We start from the raw sequence: 27,701 nt of genomic DNA on the forward strand, positions 1-27,701 counted from the left end.
GCCACTGCATAGCTTAACTACAAATATTCGGTTTGTGAAGATCGTAAAATATGATTTAAAACTGCACTTAATCACTCTAACGCCTTTAAAAACGCAGCATTCACCGAAAATTATACCAAATGCCTCTGGGTTTCTTGGGCGTCATGACCCAGAAAACCATAATTTGCCAAATTTGTTAGGTTAAATTCGTATGTGGGAGCCGGAACACAGGGTATCTGGAAGTGTCCTTCTGTCCAGCAAGGTACTGTACTTGATTGATTTAATTTAACCTTTTCTGCCTGCTTAGCTTTTTCTTCGGCCTCGAATATGGAAATACGTAGTAGTATGTTCCTTTGAAACGTCGATGGACTTTTATCAGAGCACACGGCATTAAATTCCCGCCCCCCAAAAGTAAAACTGTTTAAAATCTTTTTGCAGTCGAAATCCGGTTACATCATGAAAACTATCCTGACAGACTTCACGAAACGCTGGAACACCGTCATTGGGTTCCCGATCTCTGATGACACAACCTATAATTTCACGGCTTTCTAATAATGCGGACTAACAAATAACGTAAAACGCAAAAGAAAAATGCCAGCTGATGAGTGGAAAAGGAAACAGAAAGTACGCTGTAAGGTGTCTCCTGGGCAGCTGAGAACACAAGGGTAAGAACTTTCTCTTCTGTGTGGGAGTAATGAAATCTTACAACGCTAGTAAGGAAACACGAGGAATCCTCACACATCATTCCTTACCACAAGGAACTGTCAAACCAGCTTCAAACAGGCACCCGGAACGTAACGGAAACTGTGAATAGCGGGCTTCGAGAAGCATTTCTTATTTAAATAGTCAGGCTAGCTACTAAAACAGTCGATTTCATGTGCCTAGCTAACCTACAGATCAGGATGGTCTAGCGGTGGCGTTCTAGATTTATATTTAGGAGGTGCTCAGTTCGAATCTCAGCCGGGAAGCCAACTATCCAGAATGAGTTCTTCGTGGTTTTCCACGGTCGGTCAAGTCAAATGCCGGGATAGTACTTCAAATTAGGCCAAGGCCGATTTTCATTTCAAATTATTTCAAACTCATCGTCCTAAAATTCGACGCCGTATGGTCTTCGATACAGAAAGCGTCGTAATCTAATCCACGAAAAAAAAAACACTTTGATAATACAACCTGAAGTTTCAACGTCGCTAATACCAGAGCCCGCCACTGAATATGACCATGTGCCACTTCCATCCACCTCCCGTTTGTCCTTAAGATTCGTCATAATAATATATTCACATCTCCTGCTTGATCATCCAAGTGGCCGATTTCCAAAATGTTTCCTATGCATATTTGTAAATGCAATTCTCTTCTCCATCGCGTCGGGCATCTCAAATCTCTTACATTCCACTGGTCTAAAAGTCCAAGACGACATATGAATTATGAAGCTCTGCATTACGCAAGGTCATAAACATTGTATTCAGCCTACTTTGTACCTCTCAGGTCGAAACATTTTTATGAACAGGCCTGTTAATTTCAATTTTCGTTTGCCTCAAAGCAAGATGCTAAGGGCTCTTGGCGGGTGACCGAAGTTTTCACTCGAAAGAGAAACATGGATATTGTTTGAACAATATTATACAGTTTATAGGTATTAAAACTAAACTCCGTCGTTTTAGTTTTAGCGGTCCCAGGAGGTGCTTACATTATGCTTTAAAATAGATCAAGACCTTCTTCTTCCAAATCATTTTACGTTCATCATCCACATACACTCCACCACTGGAGGCTTCAGACCTAAGTTTCATAAGACGTCCTTAAGTAGATTAACAAACAAGCACGCTCAATGAAACACTCATGGGATGGGGTGACATGACACATGTGAACCTCTTTGTTCATCTGTTTCTCTGATTTTTGTGACCACCTCTGTGGTTTATTAGTCAAAGTTCCTGGCTACAGATCCAGAAGACCGAGTTCGATTACCGGCACTGCCAGATTTTTTAAGAATTAGTGGGTCTGGAACGGGGTCCACTCAGCCGCGTGAGGATAATTTAAGAGCTACTTGAATGAAAAAGTAGCAGCTCCGGTCTAAAATACCGAGATTAACGGTCGTGGTGATCCGCTGTGCCGACCACGTGACACCCTCTATCCGCAAATGTTGGCACTAACTGCCGACAAGCGGCGATCGCTCGGTCGGTATAGTTCGCTTGCGGACTACAGGCCACAATTTTTTTTGTTTCTATTTGACGACATTTTCAGTATTTCAGACTTCATTGCGTTGCATGGTAGAATGAGAGATGAATGGTAAATTGGAAATGATTTAGAAGGAAGTGGTCGTGGCCTAGTCGAAGTAATGTGTCGGCATTTGCTGGAGGGAATAAGGAGAACCGCTTACATTCTGAGCCATGATAGCTCGACTTGTATTCGGGAAGAGCTCGGTTCGAATCACGGCCAGACCAGCGGCCAAACCTATTGAGGTTTTTCGAGCTTTTATTCAGTCGATAGAGGAAAGTGCCAGAATATTAACTTGATTAAACCAGACCGCTTCCTTCCAAATCCTCTGTATTTCATCATTTGTCAACCATCGTATCATCCGATGCTTTGAGGTATATTCTCTGACAGCATCGTTCCACAAAACCATAGAAAGCTAATTAATCCTCTAATATTTTAATATCTAAATAAGCATTCTAATACAAACTTTGCCAGTGGACAAAGGTGTTATTCCTTTGAAGTCCAATGAAGGTTCGTAATAGACCTACTTTCCTTATGAGATATTCGCAACACATTTAACCTCAAACTTAAAAGATCGCCCATTGTTAGTTGTCCCTAGTCTATTTAGTGAACATAAATTGTAACTGGAGGTGTAGCTCGAACATCAGCGCCTATTTACTCCCTGTACCACAGAGGCAATTTACATCTAGCTACTGTAGAATTTGCGTGACTAATAATGTCATTTATCACGAGTCTCAGTTGTCTTCTCTTGAAACTGCGTGACAGCCTGTTACACTTACTCTAAGCAGGTAATGTGCAGTAAAGGGAAGCGCTTGCAGTTCAACCATGACGTCAATTACTGTGCTTCGCTGTATATTTATGCATATGGTCCCTTGTTTACACATCCCATATGCAGTAACAGTAAATTCGTTATATTCTTCGGTATAAGAAATTGCTTACCATATATTGTCACAGATAATTCAGACAGGTTAAATTATGATTATTATTATGATAGACACAAACTGTATACAATTATGCAGTCGGCTTGAGGAATGACTTATAAATTACCTAAGCCTTTCGCAAACTCCGTGTGGACAAATACCCGTTGTTCCAACCGAAACAAACCGTGTATTATATCTGTTAATTATTCTTACATGTTGTCCTTTAAAGACAAATAACAACATTGTTATGTGACACACGCTGTCTGGCGGTCTGTCTGTCTGTATATCCGTTTCTGTCTTCATGAAACTCAGCAGGAATTGGACGCCTTCAGAGGCTTCATGAAGCTCTTGATTTGGAATATCTACTACCAACATATATCAGTGCGGCATTATGAGGTGAGCCCAAGTCAAAATACGAGTAGAATCCTAAAGAACTCCTTTATAAACTGCAACTTTCGTTGTAGCGTTAAAACTTCGTGGCTTGAGTCAGCAAGCGAACTATACTGACCGAGCGACCGCCATTTGTCGGCGAAATTACTGCCAACTTTTGTGAACAGAGGGTGTCGCGTGGTCAGCGCAACGGATCCCCACAGCCGTTAATTTCGGTTTTGTAGACCGGGGCCGCTCCATGTTAGGAGACCACTGGGAAGACCAAGGCGTAGATGGGTGGACAATATTAAAATGGATCTTAGAAAGATAGGATGGGATGGTATGGTATGTATTGGATTGAACTGGTTCAGGATAGGTACCAGAGGAGGGCTCTTGTGAGCACGGTAATGAACATTCGGGTTCCATAAAATTCTGGGAAATTCTTGAGTAGCTGCAGAATTGGCGGCTCCTCCAGAAGGGCTCAGCTCCATGCATAAGTAAGACCGGGGCCGCTATGTCCTCAAAATAGCTCCTCAACTATCCTCACGAAGCAGAGTGGATCCCGTTCCAGACCCACTACTTCTCAGAAAATCCGGTAGCACCGGGAATCGAATCCGGACCTCTGGATCTCTAGGCACGAACTCTGACCACTAGACCACAGAGGCGGTCTTCGTTGTAGTCGTACCTTTAAAAATATACGGTTGAAAGATGACTACATCGTATCACACCTCAGAAGAGCACAATCTGAATATTATAAGTTATTATTTTTAATAATATAAAATATTTTCTTTAATAAAATGACTGTCCAGAATTACTGAGTTTATGTAGCAATAGAAGATGTGGGATTACATCAAAGCTTGGCTGAGGTAAAAATAAATTGAATCGGTCTAGCATTGTGAACTGACAGAAACTGCGACGTATTTTAAGTAACTAAACTTGTTTCAGTGTACTTTGATTTAATAAAACCATGATGCGATGCATGAAGTTTCACTTTAAAATATGAGGAGAGTTGGTCATGTATTGTACTTTCTAAAATTTTTAGAAATTCTTTAAAATTGTGATTGGTCTAAAATCCATAACTTGAGCACTGCTACCTTATTCGAAAACAGGTACAATGGTCGCTTGCATCCACAGAGAGGGAAACTTCCCTTGTAAGAAACTAGTATTAAAAATATGACTCAAAAGAGGGGCATAAGTTTCTGAGCAACCATTAACAATAAAACTGGAGATTTTATCTGGACCGTCACACTTCGACGAGATGAGACATCGAATTGTCTGTTTAAAGTCAGAATCTGAAGTCGCAGGAACGTGTAAATAACCAGACAAAGTAAACTGAGCATCTTTTGGAATAACAACTGAAGAGGGCGAGTTAAAAACGAAGAAAGTGATCCGCAAAGGCTTCAGCAATATATTGAGGTTATGTTATTATATTTTTACAACATTTGAGTTGGGTGACAACATGACCATTCCTTCTAAGAGTCATATTTCCAAAAGTCTCCAGATTTCAGTTTTCAGTTTGTCATCTATAGATTTTAACCAACGAAGCCTGTGCTTTTTAATAGCGGCTACAAGCCGGTAGGTCGCGGGTTGAAGTCCCGATGAGGTCACTGGATATTTTTCAATTGGCCTAATCCTTCCAGCCGCACTATGGCCCTGGGGTTGACTCAGCCTCTAACAGAAATGAGTACCAGGAATTAATTAAATAATTTTCCTGGGTAATAAAGCGGGGCCAGCACGTAAGGCTGACAACCTTACCGCCATCTTTGAGCCGATTGTCTAGATAATGTGGGACCCTCAACATCTCACAACCCTATGGGCCTTCACGGCCTGTTACAGGGATAGCTTTACTTTTACTTTTTTAAGCAGTTTGCGATAATAAGAAAACAATACTGAAATGGTGATGCGATTTTGATTTCTTGTATCTTCTCAAGTGTTGATTTTTTATCTTAATATAACTTACATACTTACTTACTTACTTACTCATGGAACTAAGTCCTTCTGGAGGAGCCGCCAATTCTGCAGCTACACAAGAATTTCCAAAACTTTATGGAACCCGAAGGTTCATTACCGTGTTCACAAGAGCCCTCCACTAGTCCCTATCCTGAGTCAGATCAAAACAATCCATATTATACCACCCTCTCTCTCTAAGATCTATTTTAATATTGTCCACCCACCTACGCCTTGGTCATTCCAGTGGTCTCTTTCCATCCGTCTTTCCCACCAGTATCCTTCCTCTCCTCCCCATTCGGGCTACATACCCTTCCCACCTCATCCTCCTTGACTTGATTATTCTAATTATACTTGGAGAAGCGTACAAGTTATGAAGCTCCTCATTATGCAGTTTTCTCCAACCTCATGTCACTTCATCTCTCTTCGGTCCAAATACTCTCCTCAGCACCCAGTTCTCAAAAACCCTCAGCCTATGTTCCTCCTTTAATGTCAGAGACCAAGTTTCACAGCCATACAGAATCACAGGCAAAATTATAGTTTTGTATATTCTAATTTTTATGTTGTTGGACAGCAGACGTGAAGACAAAAGGTTCTGGACTGAATGGTAGCACGCATTACAATAATAATAATAGTAAATTACGAGAAGTTTTGTCTGCAGTCGACACAACTGCTATATTGTAACTGGGAGAAACACAACCTGTTTCATGTTGCCATGCCCTCTAAAAATACTGACCTGAGCAACACAACAATTCAATGAGACTTCTGTAGTTCAAATATAAGTACTGGAGGCATAAATAATAATTAGCATACTTACTTTATGAACCACACTTAAGAAGGAAAACAAACGTTACTTCTCATTAATGAAACAGAACATACGATACCTGAATCCTTACTCGCAGGCATTGCACAAGTCTTCTTACGCTGATGTCGGACTGCCACTGTTGGACTAGAGACGAGTGATGTCTTGTTCTGTTGCTGCGGAAAGAAACAGGACGCAAGCTAAATAACTGCAACATTTATATTTTAGCTAATAACTCTTTATTTCACGTTTAAGGAACCTATTAACATACTTCGACGAGTACGGGATGGCCTCTACTATGGGCGGCGTTATCTATCAAGGCTGTAAGAAACCATCGCCATGCATGTGGTGCGTCCAAACACAAGTGTGGTGTTAGATTTGAGGCATTTATTTCCAAATTGTTGAATTAATTTTATGACAATTTCGAGAAGATAAAATCCAGTATGCCAAGAGGTGAACAAGGTATTAGTGTTCAGTGGCACTGATGTAAGTGAAATAATGTTGCGATTTATATTCTAACCGCATCCACCCGAAAAGTCAATGACAAACTTGGTACTGCGTCTATGACACCAAATTCTCAATATCCGCCTTTTTGTAAATATTAATATTTTTCGTTGTTTTTTTCCTTGAAATTAGCTTAAAGGTCACGTTCGAAACCTGTGCTGCTCGCATTGCACAACTGTGGTACAGTCGGAATAAGCTGCCAACGGCCCACCAAGCTGAGAGGAGGAGGACAAGTTAAGCTGCGGTTCTGGGAATATTGGTGGGGCGGTGGGAGTTCGGTATTGTTTACAACGAAAATATTTACCTCATATCACATAGGATAATGAATGGATTTTTATATTTATTTATTTTATTATATTATATTATTTATTTATTTATTTATATTAGTTTTATATTCATATTTTCAAAATTCACTAATTTAACAGTATTACATAATCATGATTCATGTGCATTATTTCAGAACGAAAGTAGAATGAGGTAAGCTATGTTTTCAGAATGAATAATAACTTCGATACTTTACACTAAATCCCACCCCCTTTTGCTCGCAGTATATTATTAAAAAGTAAAATTATCCCTGTAACAGGCCGTGAAGGCCCATAGGATTGTGAGAGGTTGAGACTCCCACATTATCTAGAAAATCGGCTCACAGATGGCGGTAAGGTTGTCAGCCTTACGCGTCGGCCGCCCTTTACCCCGCAGGAAGATTCTTGGTACTTATTTCTGTTAGAGGTTGAGTCGAACCCAGTGCCATAGGATTAAGTATATTGAAAAAATCCACCTAATTTGGTCTCGAACCCCCGACTTAACAGCTGGTAGCATAGTGCCTCAACTAAGCTACCGCTTACCCCCAATATATTATTAGATTGATCAAATAAAGGACGATGTGGTTAACAAGGCATGTAGCACGCATGGGAGGGGACAATAAATGCACATAAAGCTCGGGCAGGAAAATCCGAAAGAAAGAGCACCCTTGAAAGACCTGTAATAAGTGAGAGGATAATATTAAGAGTGTCTTGAAACAGGATGTGAGGACGTGAATTGCTTTCGCCTGGTTGGAGACAGTCCCCAGTGTCAGGCTCTTGTGAACACGGTAATGATCATAGAGTTACGTAACATGGGAGGAATTCCTTCATATGCTAAGAACCTTTCAGCATTTCAAGGACTCTGTTCCACTTCGTTACATCTGTCTTAGTGTCACACGACATCATATACTGGGGAGAATCAATAAATTGGCCACAAATCGATATAAAACCTAAAACGTGATATTGGAACCTGGGAAAAATTATTTTTCGACATATCCACAACCAATATTGATTCTTATCCCATCGCTTTACCAGTGCGTCGAAACCAGCAGAAAAAGAATCTTTTGACTCTTGTCTAAGCCATCTCCTCGCGTCCGTTTCAACCTCTTCGTCATCAGCGAAACGTTTGCCACAAAGTTAGATTTTAGAGGACCAAACAGATGAAAGTCACCAGAGGCCAAGCCCGGGTTGTAAAGCGGATGTTCAAGAAGTTCCAACTGTAGTTCTTGAATTCTCTCCCGGGTTTTTCGGCCTGTATGGGGTCTCGTATTTTCATGATGGAGCAGAACCCATCCTGACAGTTGGCTTGGATGTTTTCTGCGGATTGCAACCCGACGCTTCAACAGAACTTCACAGTACGATGCAGAATACACATTTTCACCATTATTCTAAAAATGGGCTAACGGCACTCCATAAAAATTCCAAGACACGATAAGTATAACCTTACCACCTGATGGTGTAACCCTAAACTTCGAACTTTTTGGTTGAAGGTGAACTGGAATATTTCTATTGCACTGAAGCACCCTTTGAGTCGGCTAGTAGCGATGTACCCATGTTCCGTCCCCAGTAACAATCCTGTTAAGCATATCTTCTTCTTCATCTGAATACCGTAAAAGATGTTGCAAGGGCAGAACCAATCGGTTAATTTTTTCCTCGATTCTTCAGTTCCCTGGGTACCCACCATGCGCATATTTTCCGAAACTTCAAACGATCATGCAGTATGCAGTATGCTAGACCATAGGAACACCCTAGTGCAGCTGCTGCACTGTCTGTCGTTATTCTCCTGTGAGCTCGAATCGACTCTTCCACCCGCTGCACAGTGGCTTCTGTCGCAGCCTCAACAGGGCGACTTGGTCAGGCATCATCTACGACTTTCGAACGTCCTTGAGAAAATTTCTCGACCCAGTTGTGAACCGCTTTACACGACAAACACTTCCCACCCTAAACAAGTAACACTTCTTTATAAAGTTCCTTTGCACTGAGTATTTTGACCCCCCCTGCAAAAAAAAGTACAACAGACCGTTGCTCTTCGGTAGTATACTCCCCCAGCAAGGTCGCAATTTTGACTACTGAAACCAGCTTCTACCATATGCATGCACGTCTGCTACCTAGACTTCTTATAATTTTGAAAAAATATAAAAATGTACGAAAAAGGCCTAGCCAACGCCCATCCGACCCTCTAAAGCACATTCTTATAAACTGCTTATTCTATTGTAGCTCCTTAGGCTTCTTAAAATCCACTGAACAATTTTAATGGGCTGATTCTCGTTTAATTTTGGTGTAATGTTGCTCGTGAAGCGCGACGGCTTTCCACAGGTGTCTGACCGTTGCTTTAGCGTCCCCGGAGTTTACCACTAGGTCACCAATGCGTTCTTCTTCGTTCTGTAACTCGTCTAAAGATTTCTCTAACACTGGCTGGACTTTTCAGCTGCTGCTTTTCTCTTCATTGTTTGAACTTGGTTCAGACATTTGAGTCTCGCTGTTATCCGTGGTCATCTTCCTCTGCCTTCTCCCCGGTTACATTCGATCAGTTGGCTCGGGGCTTTATTGTTTTCACGTCATCCCACTCCTTTCATCTTGTTGGTGTTTTAAGAGGGACATCTTCTCATGTTAGGTTCAACGTAGCCCCCCCCTCCCTCAGGAGGCTTTCAACACCAGAAGAGAACTCAGGGTTCGACAGCCAGGGTTGTGAGTGTTCTTCAACAATTTTCCGTGCTTCCAAAAATCCGACATTTCTTTCAGTCATGATTTGGTTGATTTCTTTCTGTTTTTTTTAATTACTGGGCTTTGCTCGCTGTTTGCTCTGTGATTATCGTTACAGTTTAGGTATTTTAATAAAGGATCCTTGTTGTTATGCTTCTCAACATGAGAAGCATTTTTGTTCCTTCGTACAAAATTTATTTACGTGGCAAAGTTTCCCACATTTCTAATATTGCCGTAAAGTTAGTAAAGTAAATCGCGCCATAGCTCAAGCGGTTAGTCGCTGGCTTTCCACCGCGGCGGCCCGGGTTCCATCCCGGGTCTGATCAAGTGGGATTTGTGGTGGACAAAGTGGCTCTGGGGCAGCTTTTCTCCGAGTACTTCGGTTTCCCCTGCCAATCTTCATTCCACCAATTACTCCACAATCACCCTCACGTATCATCTGGGGCTGGTGCAATGGGCCAGAAGTGGCCGCAGTACAAGGGACTTAGTCCCACCCCACTAGCAATAAAAAAGTAAAGTAAAGCTATCCCTGTAACAGGCCGTGGAGGCCCACAGGGTTGTGAGACATTGAGGCTCCCACATTTTCTATACAATCGGCTCATAGATGGCGGTAAGGTTGTCAGTCTTACGCGCCGGCCGCCCTTTACCCCCAAGAATATTCGAAAAATATTCCTGATACTCATTTCTGTCAGAGGCTGAGTGGACCCCAGGGCCGTAGTGCGGCTGGAAGGATTAGGTAAATTGAAAAAAATTTACCTCACCGGGATTAGATCCCGCGACCTTCCGGCTTGTAGCATATTGCCTCAATCAACTATGCTACCGCGTGAACAATATTGCCGTACTGCTGGAATAAAGAAAATGGAAACTTCAGTTTTCATATTGCAAAAAATATACATGAGGGGGCAATTCCTTAGTTCTAAACGTCAAACATACCGCCCTTGACTCTTTCCACACCCATCTGTCTCCCCCCGTTTCTTCGTTCGTCCTTTTGATTCTCATCCTGCCAAAGACTTGGAAAGGTATGAGGAGTTTGTTATGATTATCTGAGTTAAGCTGTTGCATCAACTTTTCTAACTCCATATCCTCAGGTACATCTTCAATGGTATCCTTTTTACTATCTCGGAATGTACGCAGTTAGCCCTTAATTTTTGATGATAGGGCTGTCCAAAGCTTTATTTGCTTCCATTCTTTCTGAGAAGATCACACCCCATGGAAACCGAACATACTGTCCAATGGACTGGAAACTGATCTTGGATTTAGCCATAACGTTGAAGACATCAACCTGAACCCACTTCTTTTCCTCTTCCCCTTCGCTTAATGGGACATCATGTTCCTTGACTTTTATGTGGATATTGAATGGTCCCTTTTCGTAAATTTTAAAACGTAGGTCATAATTTTTTCCTTTTTTATACCTCTTGAAGCTTTCTCCCAAATCTTCCCTTCCAGTCTGAGTGGTCTGACTTTACCGGTCGCCGGACTTATTGATAACTTTAGTTCCCAAGCTTTGTGCTTCAGACTGTACTTTTCTATTCTCTCCTTCGCTTGGTCATGATTCTGTGACTTATTTATGTTTGTTTTATTTTAACTACTCTGCTTTACGCAATCATTTGAAGATTTCTTTGGATTTTTACGGTTTCTTACAGTGATAAATTGTGCCCTCAGTTCCTTATCTGATGACAATTCAAGTCCTGTCTCTCCTGCAACCTTCTTCTTTGGTTTGATAACATATTCTTTATCTTTCGTAGTCCATGTCTTCCATCGCCACGTCTTCCCCAACTACGTAATTGATTTCCCCTTCCTCTATTTTATTTACCTCCATTTCTTGGCCACTTGTCCTTCTTTCAGAGAGCCCACAATCCGAAGCACGTCGACTCCCAGCCGCAGCATTTTTGCCCGAAACTTGTTTACACCGAAAAAATCAGCAAGGAAAAAAATAATTATTATATTCAAAAACCACGCGAAGTCTTCTCAATATCTTTTCACTGTTCGTTGCTTGGTAACTGCTCGCTACAGAGTTGTCGCTAAATGTGTCGTGGTGAAGAAGATTCTCCAGCCTCTGCGCATACGTCTTTAGAGTTCTGCGACTCTTAGCGCAATCCTATCCATTCTTTTTTAATTTTGAAGAAATAGTCATCTGTATACAAAAATGGCCTAGTGAATGTCCATCCGGCCCTCTGTGGCACATCTTATTCTATCGTAGAGGTCACCCCACGATTTTTTAATATCTGTCTTAACTTAACGCTAAGAATATGCTATTAATATTTTGTACATATATTTATTTTATTGTGCGAAGTTGCAAATGGATGAAGCCGTGACACTGAGCGTAACACTTGTGCAACCTCTTATGTAACCGCTGATAACTCAAGACCTAAGGGGTATCTCATGTTAAGAGGGGGGCACGCGGTAGCGTAGTTGAGGTGCTAAGCTACAAGCCGGAAGGTCACGGGTTCGAGTCCCGATGAGGTGGATTTTTTTTTTCAATCGACCTAATCCTTCCAGCAGCACTATGGCCCTGGTGTCGACTCAGCCTCTAACAGAAATGAGTACCATGAATCTTCCTGAGGTGTAAAGTGCGGCCAGCGCGTAAGGCTGACAACTTCACCTCCATCTGTGAGCCGAGTGTCTAGATATTGTGAGACCCTCCGTTTGAAGAGAAATTTAATTCACAAGAATATGTACTTGCAAAGATGCATTAAAAATGCAACAGTTAAAAGATGGTAGGAGCATTTGATACAAACATTGAGATAAATCCAGCATTTTTAAATGTGGATAGCGTGTCCGAAGATAATTATGAATTAGATGAAATCAAGCAACATTCTAGCGACACTGTATGCTTACTTGCACAACAACACACGCTCTTATGGAACGGAAACAAATACTTGGAAATACAAATCCCAAGTTAAGAACGTTTTCAACGTTAATCCTGGGAACCGAGGTTCCCCAGTCATTTTTTAAATAAATTTAGACGCCTTGCAGAACTCTTTTTGTTTTTTCCTCTAGCCTTAAGAGCTCTGTAACTGACTCTTGAGTACTCTTTTTTGCCCATTCTGAGATAAAATGCCCCTCAGTGTTGCCTTTCGGTCCTCGTACAGTTTAGAGTCCCAGAATATATATTTCTTTGCTTCCAGCATGTCATAAAGTTGGAATGTGCTGCTACCTAGTAATACAAATAGAAGACGTATTACGTCCATTAATACTGTTCTACTTCCATTTTTGATCTATTTGCTGACTTTCCCTCGTACTATCTGAGTGGGCCGAGGCTGTAGATAAGAGCTGGAATGTACAGGTTTCCGCTGCGACGTGTACCAAAGACTGCATTAGCACTGAAGAAAGATAACGGCAAATTATCCAACAAACTTGTAAATACAACCTCCGTCTTCACCACCCTGTTGAGAAGAACAGTACGAGCAGGTTAGCTCAAGCGGTAACACTTCTGACTTGTATCCTGGAGGTGCCTGGTTCGACTCTCTGTCGGGACACTGACTATCCTGACTAAGACTTTTCGTGGTTACCTTCAAATGTTCCTGGTAAATGTCCCGACGCCTTTGTTCTTTCAGACTTTCTATTTATTTACTATCATATGTACGACTGGGTTATCTAAGCAACCTTTTCAGTACTAAGACTGCGTAGCGTCGGATAGGTTAGGTTAGTAGATGAAATGGAATGGATTTTGAAGCAAAAATTCGTGAGTTAATCAAGGTACTGTTCCAGCATTTGCCTACAGTGGTGAGAAAGTTTAAGAGAAAAAGTCCGAATAGCTGGCATACTGACTGAGATTTGAACCGAGCACTTTGTTCGGTAATCACTGATCTGTTATCATCATCCCTCGTTGCTGCATAGTCTGAGTTACTGGCTGCAGATGAGCAAAGATACAAATTCCGTTAACCGTGGCAGGCTCTCGTCAGTGCGGCTCAGTTGCTACTCTCTGCTTCAGCAAGAAGTCGGATCGGCAGTTTCCGCTGCTTTCTCTTCCGCCCACAGTGAAGGTTAACTTGTGTGTAGATAGACCTTGGTTTCCTACTTTCCTAATCTGTAATTTGTTTTCAGTGCTGTCCCTAATGATCTCGGTTAGCCGCCATATAATTCATAACATCGGATTCATTTTATTCATATGTAAGCGTGAACTTCAAGGGATTGAGATAGAGACTGTTACTGTATAGAGACACTGCGTGAGGGCCCGAAACCATGAGCATTTTTGCGTTTGTCCCTACAACAAGAAGCGCAGGCAAAGCCCATACAGCCCACACTTCTATTGAACACACTTACGGTCCAGTATGTATTGCGTTCTTAATATAAATTAGCCCATGAGTACATGCTCTTCATTTATACATGGACAGTCATACGATCGAGCCCTTATCCAGTTATATTCAATTACAGCCTATTTATTGCAACTCTAAGTATGCAGCAGACTACCTTATTATTGTAATTATTATTATTATTATTATTACTAACTGCATGGAGCTCAGCCCTTTTTGAGCAGCAACCAGTTGTGCAGCTACTCAAAAATTTCCCCAAATTTTTATGGAACGCGAAGGTTTATTACCGTGTTCTCAAGACCCCTTCCACTGGTTCTTACCCTGAGCCAGATCAATCTAGTCCATACCACCGCATCCTCTCTCTCTAAGATCCATAATAATAATAATAATAATAATAATAATAATAATAATAATAATAATATTCCTTCTGGCTAACTCAGTTCATAAAAAAAGTAAAAGTGAAGCTATCCCTGTAACAGGTCGTGAAGGCCCATAGGGTTGTGAGACGTTGAGGGTCCCACATTATCTAGACAGTCGGCTCAGAAATGGCGGTAAGGTTGTCAGCCTTACGCGCTGGCCGCGCTTTACTCCTCAGGAAAATTATTTAATTAATTCCTGGTACTCATTTCTGTTAGAGGCTGAGTCAACCCCAGGGCCATAGTGCGGCGGGAAGGATTAGGTCAATTGAAAAAAATTCAGTGACCTCATCGGGACTTAAACCCGCGACGTTCCGGCTTGTAGCATAGCCCCTCAATCAACTAGGCTACCGCGTGCCCCTGCAGTTGGCTGTTCTGTAGCTTGTAATTTCGCTACGGTTAACAAGCAGGTGTGAACTTCTAATCGAGACTGAGGAAAACCACGTAAATTTTCAGTAAGGGGTATCGAATGTTCCATCCGAGAGCTGAACTGCGCGTCTATCGAGTACAAGTGCAGAACAGTACTGCTACGCCACCCCGCTCGCTTTATGTTTCCATTTACACCAAAAACAAAATGAATGTTGAAGGAAGTTCGGAAAACCGAGGCAGCTGAGGGTGAAATGAAACCGAACGTACAGTACAAATTGCAGGAAGCAAATGGACACCGAGGAACACATCGCAGACTTGTGCAGCACGAGGAATTCGCATTACGGCTGCATGACAAAACGTAAATACACAACACGCAGTCTTCTCGTCTCAGCTCAGCTATTGTTCTAAATGAATAGCTCTTCAGAGACCCGACTCGAAGCTTCACGTGTTGCTTTCCTCTCACGCATGAAGTTACGTAAACAGTATTTAACAAATGCAGTTTTAACGCACAGAAAACTCTTTTGTTCCCCCTTACAAAGACCAACCTGGAGGGAAATAAACGTTGTTTATTCCGAGTATTATGCGATACACAAACCATGTACACTTTCTTGGCAAGTTGGAGATATTTGTGACAATGAAGTAGGCAGTGCAGGGAAGAACCAGCCTGCTGTGAGCAGTCCTTCTGCTTGCCTTCCTTCACAACAGCAGATCTGAATGCAGTTCGAAGCTGTAAACTAAATCGTACCAATGTCTAACGGCTTGAGACTTACCCCTCATATCGGCCACGCCATAGCTCAAGCGGTTAGTCGCTGGCTTCCCACCGCGGCGGCCCGGGTTCGATCCCGAGTCTGGTCAAGTGGGATTTGTGGTGGACAAAGTGGCGCTGGGGCAGGTTTTCTCCGAGTACTTCGGTTTCCCCTGTCAATCTTCATTCCACCTATTGCTCCCTCACCTATCATTTGGGGCTGGTACAATAGGCCAGAAGTGGCCGCAGTGCAAGGGACTTAGTCCCACCCCACTAGCAATAACAATATATACCCCTCATATAAACATTTTATGAGTAGCTGGGTTAGCTTAGTCAGTAAGGCGACGGGCTGTGGGCTGGTCTGCCGGGGTTCGATTCCCGGCGGTACCGGATATTTCTTTAAGTAGTGGGTCAGGAACGGGGTCCACTCAGCTTCGTGAGGATAACTGAGGAGCTGTTTCAAGGAAATAGCAGCTCCGGTCTAGAAAACCGATATTAACGGCCTTGGGGCGACACACTCTAGCCGCTAAAGTTGGCACTAACTTCGCCGACAAGCGGCGGTAGCTCGGTCGGTATAGTTCGCTTGCGGGCTCAAACCACGGGGTTTGTTTGTGTTTGTTTGTTTATTGCTGTCATTAAGACAGTTTTACATCGTCTAAGACGTTTAAGGGCTTTAAGAAATCTAAAATTGGAAATGTTAACGAAATGGACGGGAAGACCCCTCAACAAAAATTATTATATACTGGCTGAAATATACTGTCACGTATTGGGCATGTCACGCGACAAATAACTTCACGTGGGTCTCGGATTTAGCGAATCCTTATTGGACACTCACTCTTATACACCTACAGTTATCACCACTTGCAGTGTCACTTGATTTCTGGCCCAATACTCCAATGCGACGTCTCAACTATCCTTGGCCGTGGTTTGATCTTAACTCTCTCTGGCGGCGGCTGTCCCAAGATTGTCTCGTTATCAGTACTCAATGCTCTGTACGTCAGGTCAAAGTCAAAGTCACATTGCGATTGACGGTCAGTCAGTCGTCTGTCTTGGTGTCGAGCCCCGACTGGGGCTCATGACCAGATTCTTTTTTCTTTATATGAAAGTTACTGTACTGTTCATTTGGGGCGCCCTCTTTGACGAGAGGTCGGGTCTGTCATTTGTCAGTCATAGTCTGTATTAGTAAGTCCATTGTCAGTATTTACATATATTTACAATGTAATCTTAATTCCTATTTCTATGTACAATATATACGAGACCTCTGTCAATGCAGGCTCGGTACAGCAGGTTATGCCCTATTTCTAGTAGTATTCGCTACCACGGTAGTCTAGTCACTTGAACGGTCGTATGCCTGGCCGCCGCCAAGTTTAAGCCTCTTATATTTTCTCTGTTGGGCTTCGGACCGGATACCGGACACCATTCCTCACGGTTCCGTTACCGCTGTTCAGCAGTCCGTTGTTACGGGAACGCTCTTTATAGATTGCACCGGTAACGTGTTTCGTCTCATCCGTTGTTACTCAACGACAATTCGTTGCTACGATTTGTCGCTGCGGGAACTCCACGATTTCCACGTATTCGTTGCCGTGGAAGTGTCCGGTCCGATTGTAGCGGTTGTCGCGGTGATGGACGTAAGGTAACGCGTCACACTANTTATTATTATTATTATTATACGCCGTTTCATCGCCATGAAAAGACAGGTCAGAACCTAAGCAGAACTCGCGGAACGTGAGTAAGGTACCGTGGGTGCACTGGGTCACTAGGACCGTCCTCAACTGACACGAGCTGTCACGGGCTGCTGATTGATTGCGCGGTCAGATGCTAGTGGAACAGGAACCTGGATGCGAAACACGAAAACCAGACGGCAGACAGGTCGTCAGTCCACAGACCTGGAGCATGAAATGGTGAGCGACAAAACCTATGTTACTCAACGCATACGTAGCGCTGGTCTTTTCTTCAGATGTAGTTTCATACCGCTGCTCACTCCACGGCTACAGAGGAGCGCCATACAGTATGCTGACTCATGGGACAACACTCCCGACTTCTGTTCGATAGGTCTGCGGTTCGAACTTCCGTCGGGACACCGACTGTCCTGACTGAGGTTTTCCGCGGCTTTCCTCACTCCCGTCAAGTAAATATCTGGATAGTATTTCAAGTTCGGCTATGACCACTTCCTTCCACACCTAAGTAAAAGTAAAGGTATCCCTGTAACAGCCCGTGGAGGCCCATAGGGTTGTGAGATGATTAGGTCTCAGATTTTCTAGACAGTCGGCTCATAGATGGCGGTAAGATTGTCAGCCTTACGCGCCGGCCGCCCTTCCCCCCCAAAAAACATTCCAAGAATATTCCTGGTACTCATTTCTGTTACAAGCTGAGTCGACCCCAGGGCCATAGTGCGGCTGGAAGGATTAGGTAAGTTGAAAAATATCCAATGACCTCGTCGGGATTCGATCCCCACGACCTTCCGCTTGTAGTATAGTGCCTCAACCAACTACGCTACCGCGTGCCCCCCTTCCACGCATACCTTCCAAAATAACGGCGTCATGTCCTAGAGTGCCATGATCTAGGTATGAATTGTTAATAACTGGCAGAAGAAGATGTAACTACTCATGGTAAGTGCCACTTTGTCCACCACAAATTCTGCATGGTGTTTAACTTGGGATTAAATCCACACCTCCGTTGTAAGAAACTGGCGACTAATGGCAGGAGGTAACGTACGGGCTGTCGCTTTACTGTGTTCTCCTTCCAGGGAAACTGCAATAATCCCTTGCCAGGGACTTAGGGCGAGGACACATCAAAGAAACTGGCAACTGCAAAGCAACCGCGATTTCCGAGAATTGTTATCAGCCTGAGTTGAAGGCACGTTACTGAATGGAGCAGCGCAAATTGAGGAAACAGCAACGCAACTCGAGGAAAGACTGAGAAACTCAATTTCCAGGCAACGGAGCATGCCAGTCTTCTCACAACTGCGTTGCCGCGTGGTTTCCTAGTATCAGCTGTTCTGTCACGCGCTTCAGTGATTCATTTGTTTGTTCAGATGGCATGAAAGGTTGACGAAGCAGCTGATTTTGTTTTTGTACGGTTAACTGAGCAAGAGCCTGGTATATACGATGACGTATGACAAACGCCACCCAGACTATGCTAAGCGGGACAAAATAGATTGGGCTTGGGAAAGAATTTCTCATGAGACGAAGGAATCTGGATCCAGGTTAAGTTCTTTCGAAAAATTATAACGCCGCACCATAGCTCAAGCGGTTAGTCGCTGACTTCCCACCGCGGCAGCCCGGGTTCGATCCTGGGTCTGGTCAAGTGGGATATGTGGTGGACGAAGTGGCGCTGGGGCGGGTTTTCTCCAAGTACTTCTGTTTCCCTTGCCAATCTTCATTCCACCAAATTCTCCATCATCATAATCACCCAGACTACAATAGGCCAATCAGTGGCTGTCGTGCCGAGTGGACCCAGTTGGACTCTACCCCCCACTAAGCATTAAAAATTTATAAGCACTTCAGTTTATACTGTCACAGAAGAACGGATGCACGCAATGCTTTATATTCCTAATATTGTATTTAAGCATCATGTTGAATTAATATATCATTTATTTCACATATACACAAGGTTTGCCAAATGTCTTCGGGGACAGAATTATCAGCAGTGATATTTGGCCATCACGTTCACCTGACCTTAGTCCTCGTGATTCTTTCTTATGGAGTTATTTGAAGGACAAAGTTTACAGCAGTAGCCCCCGAATGGACGAAGTACTAAAAGAAAATATTCGTAGAAAAATTGCAAATATTCCTGCAAACAGCTTCAAAGGGTGCGATGAATATCTGCATGTGGAGAAGACAACATATTCAACGCCTCCTGTGAACTGTGAGTTGCTACTACCTCATTCCGAACGTTATCGACCAACAGGCGTACTGACTCTTGGCAAAATTCGTATGCTCCTCGCAGTCAGCGGTGCACCGGTCGCCGTGAAGCGTAGAGCCGTAAACAAGACAAAAAGATGGGAATCTCCCTGTATAAGCTTTCGTACCAATAACTTCTGCTATGTTCTCTCCGTATACCCTTCCAGTCCTGCATATTATCGAATGTGTCGAGGCCGTCGTCTAATGCTATCTCCCACGAATAAAACACACAAACAGTAAATTGTAAACGGTCTCCTATATATGCCATACTACACTTCACATTTCCGCATCAAAACGTTTTCAGTGCTCATAGAGTACACAAGGTGCACTGAAACAAAAACTGCTCCTCTCATTCGTTACCTACTAGATAAAAACTGAAGAGTTCTGTCTTTTGGGATATAACGCCGTGTAGTCCATTGAAAGTCAACCGACATTTCGGAGGAATATGTCGCCTCCGTCATCAGGGTCGAAGAATAAGCCAAGCAAGAAACAAGTGTGAAAGCAGGTGGCAAGCAGAGGAATCGACTTGCCCAAATTTCGGATTATATAAGAAAGAGGAGGGAGCTGGAAGACAGCAGTTCAGTTGCCACTGGCTCGCTCGTAGGACAGAATGAAACCGCCAGTATCCATTCGTTGTCACACACAACCGAGCGAACCAATAGGGGGCAAGAACAGGATAACCAGCATTACCCTTTTAACGCTCGCCAATTCGATATTATTGTAACCCGAAATCGCCTACCGACAATTATTTAATTCTCAAGCTTATATAACGGGTGTATATATACATCTGTACATAAGCCCAACACAAGTATCTGTGTTGTAATTGACTGCAATATGATAATAAACAACGATATGGACCTCAACAGTGCACAACTAAACCTTAAAAGTATAGAAGACCACTTTTCTTAGTTTATGAGGCTATTGAAGACAGCCGTTGGGAATGTACTGTAGTTACTTCAGAACAGGTCTCGAAGACATTCTTTCCGTATCCATTTAAATTCATAATCATCGTATTCAGTTCAAATGCGAAGGATAACATCTTGCTTAATGTGATGTCAACGTTGTATGACTCACTCACTCACTCATGGAGCTGAGCCCTTCTTAAGAATCTGCTAATTGTGCAGCTACTCAAGAACTTCCCAGAATTTTATGGAACCCGAAGGTTCATTACCGCGCTCACAAGAGCCCTCCAGCGGTTCCTATCCTGAGCCAGATCAGTCCAATCCATACTATTCCACCCTATCCCTCTGAGGTCCATTTTAATATTGTCCACCCACCTACGCCTTAGTCTTCCCAGTGGTTCCTTCCGATATCCTATATGTATTTCTCCTCTCCCCCTTTCGTGCTACATGCGTTGTATGATTTGCAGCCCCTTTATTACGGTTACAGGTAGGAAGAGAGCCTGCTCCCGTATAGTAAGCACAAGAATGAGCAGATCTTGAGGGACGTAATGCCATGTAATCTGTTGGGAGCTTACAGAAGTTTCAGGCGACTGTAATGCCTTTATTTCCAGGCTCTCTGTCTGCTTCTTTTTGACTGCTTGACTTATTTTTTTAAACCTGAAGTTGGAAGCCGTACGTTCATTCGAAACGTCGATAAACTTCTACCGTACAGGCTATACGGCATCACACCCAGAAGACAGTACTCCCCACAGTCACCACTGTGAGAACCTGCTGAGTTTGAGGCCAGTGGGCACTTGGTTGTGGCGTAGTGAGAATTCACGTGATGGCATCAGCTGTACCGGCTGTTACTTATTTTTTGAAGTTTTGTATTTATTTATTTCCAGAGACCGACCTTCAGTATCTCAGACACTTGACCTGTAGTTCTTTGAAGGTGGAACAGAGGCTCAAGTGTCTTGCCGAGTTTGTGTGGCCCAGAAGGCACAGCTAATGGGTGCCGCCATCATACAAGTCACTTTGTTCTTCGTCCTTCACACAGAACATTAAACCAAGCGTTCCTTTGTTGTCCGGTCATCAGCAGCTGAACGTGAAGAAGCTTCACGACTGAGGGGGGCAATCATCTTAACCGCACCCTAGCGGCAGTCTCTTCTAAGTGATGATGTAAGCCAGAGACTGGTTGGGCCGCGCTGACCTTCCAGTTTCTGGAATCGGCGAGGGAAATGTACTGACCGCACGAGTCTTGCCTGAAGTGCACAGATAAGCCAAGAGTTGTTCTTATTGTCTTTACAGTATTTGGGCACTTTGCAGTTCTCAGAATCGGCAGTAGGCCGGATAAAGCCGTGTAGTGAGGGGTTAACGTTTGTTACTCGTAACCAGATAATATTAGGAAGCTGAAGACAAAGAGGGTGGCATGTAGCACGCGCACACGAGAAAAGAGAAATGCATGCAAGAAGTTTGTCTGCAAACCTGAATTTGCAGAGTTCGTACATGAGAGATTAATATTTGAAACGGGTGTTAAAGAAATACGATAAAAAGTTATAGACTTTGCAGTTCTCAGAAGCGGCAGTAGGCCGGATAAAGTCGTGTAGTGAGGGGTTAACATTTGTTACTCGTAACCAGATAATATTAGGAGGCTGAAGACAAAGAGGGTGGCATGTAGCACGCGCACACGAGAAAAGAGAAATGCATGCAAGAAGTTTGTCTGCAAACCTGAATTTGCAGAGTTCGTACATGAGAGATTAATATTTGAAACGGGTGTTAAAGAAATACGATAAAAAGTTATAGACTGAATTAATTTGCTTCATGGCCAGTAGTGGGGTCTTGTGAATACGGCAAGAAGCGGTAAGAAGCGATCTTGAGGAGAGTGAGAGGAGGCACGAAGAACCTCAGTCAGGTTAGCCGCTGTCCTGGCAGAAATTCGAAATGAGTACCTCTCAAATACAAGTTTAGAGCGTAACCACTTGAGCCAACTTCGGCCAAGTATAAAACTGAATGGAACTATGCCTCCACTCTCCCATACTTCTTCACGACTTTGTATGTAATCTAGCACAGCAACGACTTTAAGTTCGCGCTTCCCATTATGGACGACCAAGAGGCTGGAGTTTGAGTCCCTGCAGGGGCAAGAATTTTTTCTCTTCCACATCGTCCAGACCGGTAGGGTCCATCCAGCCTCCTATCCAATGGGTACCGGGAGCTGTTTCCTCAGGCTAAAGCGGCTGGGTGTGAAGCTGACCACTCACCTGCAACTTGTGTCGAGGTGAAGCAAACGTTGATCTATACATGGACTTTCACATATGCCTTCATGGCTTAGTGCTTAATTAGCTAAGCAGAGGTACAAATTTACCTGCCTACCAATTATGGATAGTTGAGAAATTGGCATATGGAAAATAGCCCCCTCCTCCAGAAAGAACGGAGGCCGTAGCTACAAGAGATCACCAATAATTTTGAAATCCGGGCTTGTTAGCTTTCTCTGATTGCGGAAAGTTCTTATTCCTTTAACTGGTGCCTTCAAGTTTGCCAACCTAACGTGCTGAATGTAACATTTCTCACCCCTAAATTGCCCCCCCAAAAAAAACTGACAATGCAATTTGAGGTCATCCTGTCTCGGAGATAGTATCAACACATGGTCTAAGATCTATGAGGCCACGTCGAGGGTGGACCAGTTCCTACAGGAACCGTGACACATCCGGTGTGCTGCCTCAAGGGGGCGGGTACTCTCTTTATCTGCCGCACTCGTCACTGTGAACACTTTCGTTCAACTGGCCGCGAGCAATATCTCACGAAGGCCACATCCACTACCCACAGCCCTACAACCAGGAGTAACCAAACTTGGGATATTTATATTTCTTAATGTATTTACCGCACTTGCATAACTGTATGCTATCCGGTTATCCCCCGTCCTGCTGTAGAAGCTGAGGAAAGGATCTGCACTTCAATTAATGCTCTGGGAAAAATTGTGAGTAGTGGGGGAATTGTACTGTTCATAGTGAAAACATTTGCCCCAAGTTGTGCTGGGTAATGCAGTAAAGCATTTGTTATTTTTACGTTTATTAACAAATTTATTTACTTATTTAAGAGCCGAGATAGCGCAGTCGGTATAGCGACTGGTTACGGGCTGAATGACTAAGGGGTTGGAGTTCGAGTCTCTGTGGGGGCAAGAATTTTCACTTTTCCATGTCGTCCAGACTGGTCTGGGGCCCACTCAGCCTCCTGTCCAATTCGTACAGGGGGCTCTTTCCCCGGAGGTAAAGCTGCCGGGTCGTGAAGCTGACCACTCACGTCCAACTAGTGCCGAGGTCAAGAAAACGTGGGTCTATACATCCACTCCCCCATACACCTTCATGACGTAGTGTTTAATTACCGTATTTACGCATGTATAGGCCGCACATTTTTTGCCAAAAATTCAAGAGGAAAACTGGGGTGCGGCTTATATTCGAAATATTCGAAATCACACTTCATTTAAAAAAAATTATATTCATAATTAGTAATACTAGTAGTATACTAATAGTAATAATATTCCAAGAAAATTGTTTTTTCTATAATTTCTGTCCGAAAATTGTGCTGCGGCCTATACACGCACGCGGCCTATACATGCGTAAATACGGTAGTTAAGAACGGGGACAATTTTACCTTTTATTTACTTATTTAACGATACTGTGTACTCAGAATTGGCAGTTACTTTAACAAAATAAATAAAGTGAGGTAAATTTCTTTTTTTCAGAATTAATAATATTGTTAATTATCTACTCCAAATTATGCTTCTCTTTCCTAGCCAAATGTTGTTGGGATGAGAAAATTAAGGAGGCTGAGATGTGACATGTAGAAGTCATGAAGCAAAAAAAAAAGGCGCATAACTGCATTGTGGGAAACATTTCAGTGAGCAGACCGCTACGAAGACCTAGGATTACATGAGAAGATAGTAGTAAAATGGATCTGAAAGAAACATGATGGGAAACTGCGGACTGGGTTCATCTGGCACAGAATAGGGACCGTTGGCAAGTTCTTGTTAATGCGGTAATGAACCTTCAGATTCCGAAAAATTCTGCGAAAGTCTGAAGTGGGTGAGCAACTTTAGTAAGGACTTTGTTCCATCTAGTTAATTAACATGTCTCTGCCGCACTAACATGACGTCTCTACGTACGTAACGTACCCTACAGAACTGGAATACGACACCCGGACTGCAGCTTATGCAGGATAGAATGGAAGGAGGAGAACAGATGGCGAGGATCTGGAAGGATGCAGCTGTGGTAGGTTTGGTATTAGGGACTGAGGAAAGCCACGAAGGAACTCAGTTATGGTATCCGGTTTCCGGGATGAGAATCAGACATGTACAGGTCACGATGTTGGGCGTCACCCAGCTGACAGCTGCGTCCGGTTTCTATATTGCGTGGAACTGTCCTGCACGGCGGCTATAAGGTTTCATAGTATTGTCACGTGTAGGGTGGTACACCTGACGAATATAACGGGTTCTACTTCGGATGATTGTATTTATTAGCACTTCGGTTACACTCTTTTTTAATTACAATTAATACAGCGCTATTGCTGATTTACAAACTTTAAGTTCACCGTCGCACATGCACTAGGATTCTCTGTCTTCAGTAGTCGTATCCTGGCAACGGATCTCAACACAGAGACTAACACTGCAAATCACTATGGAGTCCTTCAATCGTTATGGAACCTCGGAACTAAAATTTCTTCTGGACTCACTCCTCCAACTTGCGGCTGACTCATAACTGCCCTGAACGAAATACAGTGGAACCTCGCTTAACGAGTAATTTGCATAACGAGCAAAACAAATTGTACAGAAATGACTCGCTTAACGAGCGACGTTTCGCATAACGAGTGATGAGTGGGGAAGTCCCGGATTGTGCGCTTGCTACATCAGTCTGTGTTTAGCGCTCGTTCCGCTAGCGTCTTAGTGTCGCTTGTGATCACACATTTTTCCAAACTTGTGTTCAGACATATTATTTGTCATTTTTTGTGCAAAGTTTAATAACCCTTGCAAAAATGTCCCCAAAGAAAAAGCCGCAAAATGACAGCCATAAGAGAATAAAAATAACCGTAGAAATGAAACGTAAATTCATTGAAAAGCGAGAACGAGGTGTGAGCGTGGCTGATCTAGCACGCACATACAGTCGGTCTACATCACCGATTTGCACGATTTGGAGTTGCATTGTGTTTCACAGCAAGAAGTTGTGGAGGAGAGTTTGTCAGAGGAGGAGGAGGAGGTAACAGCAAAGCAGCAATCTTCTGGCGCAATAAGAGAAATGCTGAAAGCATGGGAAACTGTTGCATCGTACATTGAGAAGCATCACCCTAATAAGGCAGTGGCTATGCGCGCTACAAATTTATTTAATGATAATGCTGTGTCGCATTTTCACCAAATTTTGAAGCGTCGGTAAAAACAAATGTCTCTAGACAGCTTTCTAGTAAAACAAACGGACCGTTTCTCACGGTCTCTTCGCTTGCAGATTTCTTATATTTTTCTTCTACCCTGAAGATGGAGGCGATACGTTCCTCCGAAACCTCGGTTAACACTACATATACACGGTGCCAAATCCCAGAAGACTGCTTTCTTTATAGTCACCGCCGTGAAAGCCTCAAATCTTATATAAAAAGCTTATTCACACTTACTCTGCATAATGAGTTTATTGGTTTTAATAGTACGACAATGTGCTACATGCTACGGCTTATAAAGTCTTCATCAGGCAGTACACGTTAACTTTACCTTTATCTGTAAATATAATATTTTCAAGGGTTTCAGAGCCCTAAAAATTAATATTGTCATATTCTTGGTTATGACACCGTGGAGTAACATAGGCGGTAGCTAGCAGACCCCTTGTGATGTGCCGAGGGGAAGACTTGGAAAATAACTCTACAGGCTAGATTTTACTCACTGGACGAGAAAAGAAGTCATACACAGAATTCTACTTTAGATACATAAAAATTGGTCGGTTCCTGCCCCATTCCTTCTGATGGCCAAACATTTGATACCACCTGTACTCAAAAATAAATTGTGTTTATTGCGACCTTTTACTGAAAACTACTGTTATAACCTATGTATTGTTATGCCAGGGTATTATGCTCTTGACACTGTTGGAACAACAGAACATTTGTTAGGAATATCTGAGAAAACCTCCCCTGTATTCGTTGGTTGCCCTGCAGCTGGCTAAATGCCACCATATATCCGGAAAGTCCTGCGACTGGCTTTCCTGGGTTTCTTCCATCTTCAAGCAAATGCTGAGATGGCTCCCCCATTCCAAGTTGTTACTGCGTACTTCTCATGCAGCCCTCCGAGCTTAAATTCATCTGGTTTGGTTGGAAGCCCCCAAATTTTATTTTCAAATTATGCGATCTGTAAACCATGACAGCGAATTAATAGAAGAGCTATACACCAACGGTCCAGTGACAAGAAGACTGGACAGAGCATGGCCCCAAGACATCATCAATTAATAAAATAGACTACATGTAGGAGAAACGTCACTGGATGTTACCCTTGCAAGCCAACCACCTACAACACATTTACTTAATACGCTAAAATGATGTAGATTGTAAATAAGCATAATAAAAAAATTATGCGACACTTTGTTAAACAAAGGAAAAAAATCTCGGCGTCCCCTGTCCACAGCGGTTCACAGAAAATTTTGTCTAAAGCGACTAAAATAATTCGTTCATAATCACCCAGGCTAGTGAGCATTGCTCAGGTCCGGGATAAATTCCACGCTCCAAACAGACGTACTACTGGCTTGGTATGCCTTCTCAGTTTTCTGTCCCAGGTTTCAGTTCGCTAACTGCAGTTTGACGGCAGGCGCACCTTGAGATCACAGGTGAGTGGATAATGTCGACCTGCGAGTGCTAAGTATTGCAGCACCTTTCTAATTCCTGTCCTTCTGTGTCGATTTCCTTAACTTTCCCTCCCAACCTCTGTTTCTGCATTCGCCACAACTGACTCAGGGTTAACCACTGTATCTTGTAGTTAGGAGGTCCTCATTTCTGACCTCGAGACGGAAACCATGGGATTTTCCGTCTTGCTGGGGCCAATGTTTCGGCTTGGAGTTAAATTCGAAGGTGACCTCTCGCGAAGGGCGACGCCATACCTCACGTGGAATAAGGTCCTAGCACTTATAACCCTTGTTCTTGGTGTGTAAGCTAGCTAACCCTGATCCTGCGGCAGTTCGTCTTGTGCTCCCCCCACAAAAAATCACACACACACACACACACACACACATTAAATGTTGTTCTTGAGATAAACCAGCCTGTAATGATTTCAATCCTTCTTTGGATTTCAGATTCCCACATCAGTGACTGTTAACACCAGCATCCTTTGGGATGTGATGTCGTGTAGTCTGGTACGTGGCTTTCTTACTGAGTTATTTAACGATG

General features: G+C 43.2%; 1 protein-coding gene and 1 long non-coding RNA gene across 2 annotated transcripts in view; one reads left to right on the forward strand and one right to left on the reverse strand.

Moving 5' to 3' along the window:
- The window catches only part of LOC111868046 (alpha-N-acetylgalactosaminidase), a 35,666-nt gene extending 29,287 nt beyond the window's left edge, over positions 1–6,379 (reverse strand). Inside the window, exon 1 of the mRNA XM_023858403.2 lies at positions 6,305–6,379. The gene's annotated coding sequence lies outside the window, so the exon portion shown is untranslated. The remainder of the gene's footprint in view (positions 1–6,304) is intronic.
- Positions 16–27,701, forward strand: LOC117282596. The gene is made up of 3 exons (XR_004513399.1): positions 16–241; positions 418–644; positions 27,608–27,701. It is a non-coding gene; the product is annotated as an uncharacterized LOC117282596 (long non-coding RNA).

This window comes from Cryptotermes secundus, unplaced genomic scaffold (genome assembly GCF_002891405.2).
Source record: "Cryptotermes secundus unplaced genomic scaffold, Csec_1.0 scaffold635, whole genome shotgun sequence".
NCBI lineage: Eukaryota > Metazoa > Arthropoda > Insecta > Blattodea > Kalotermitidae > Cryptotermes > Cryptotermes secundus.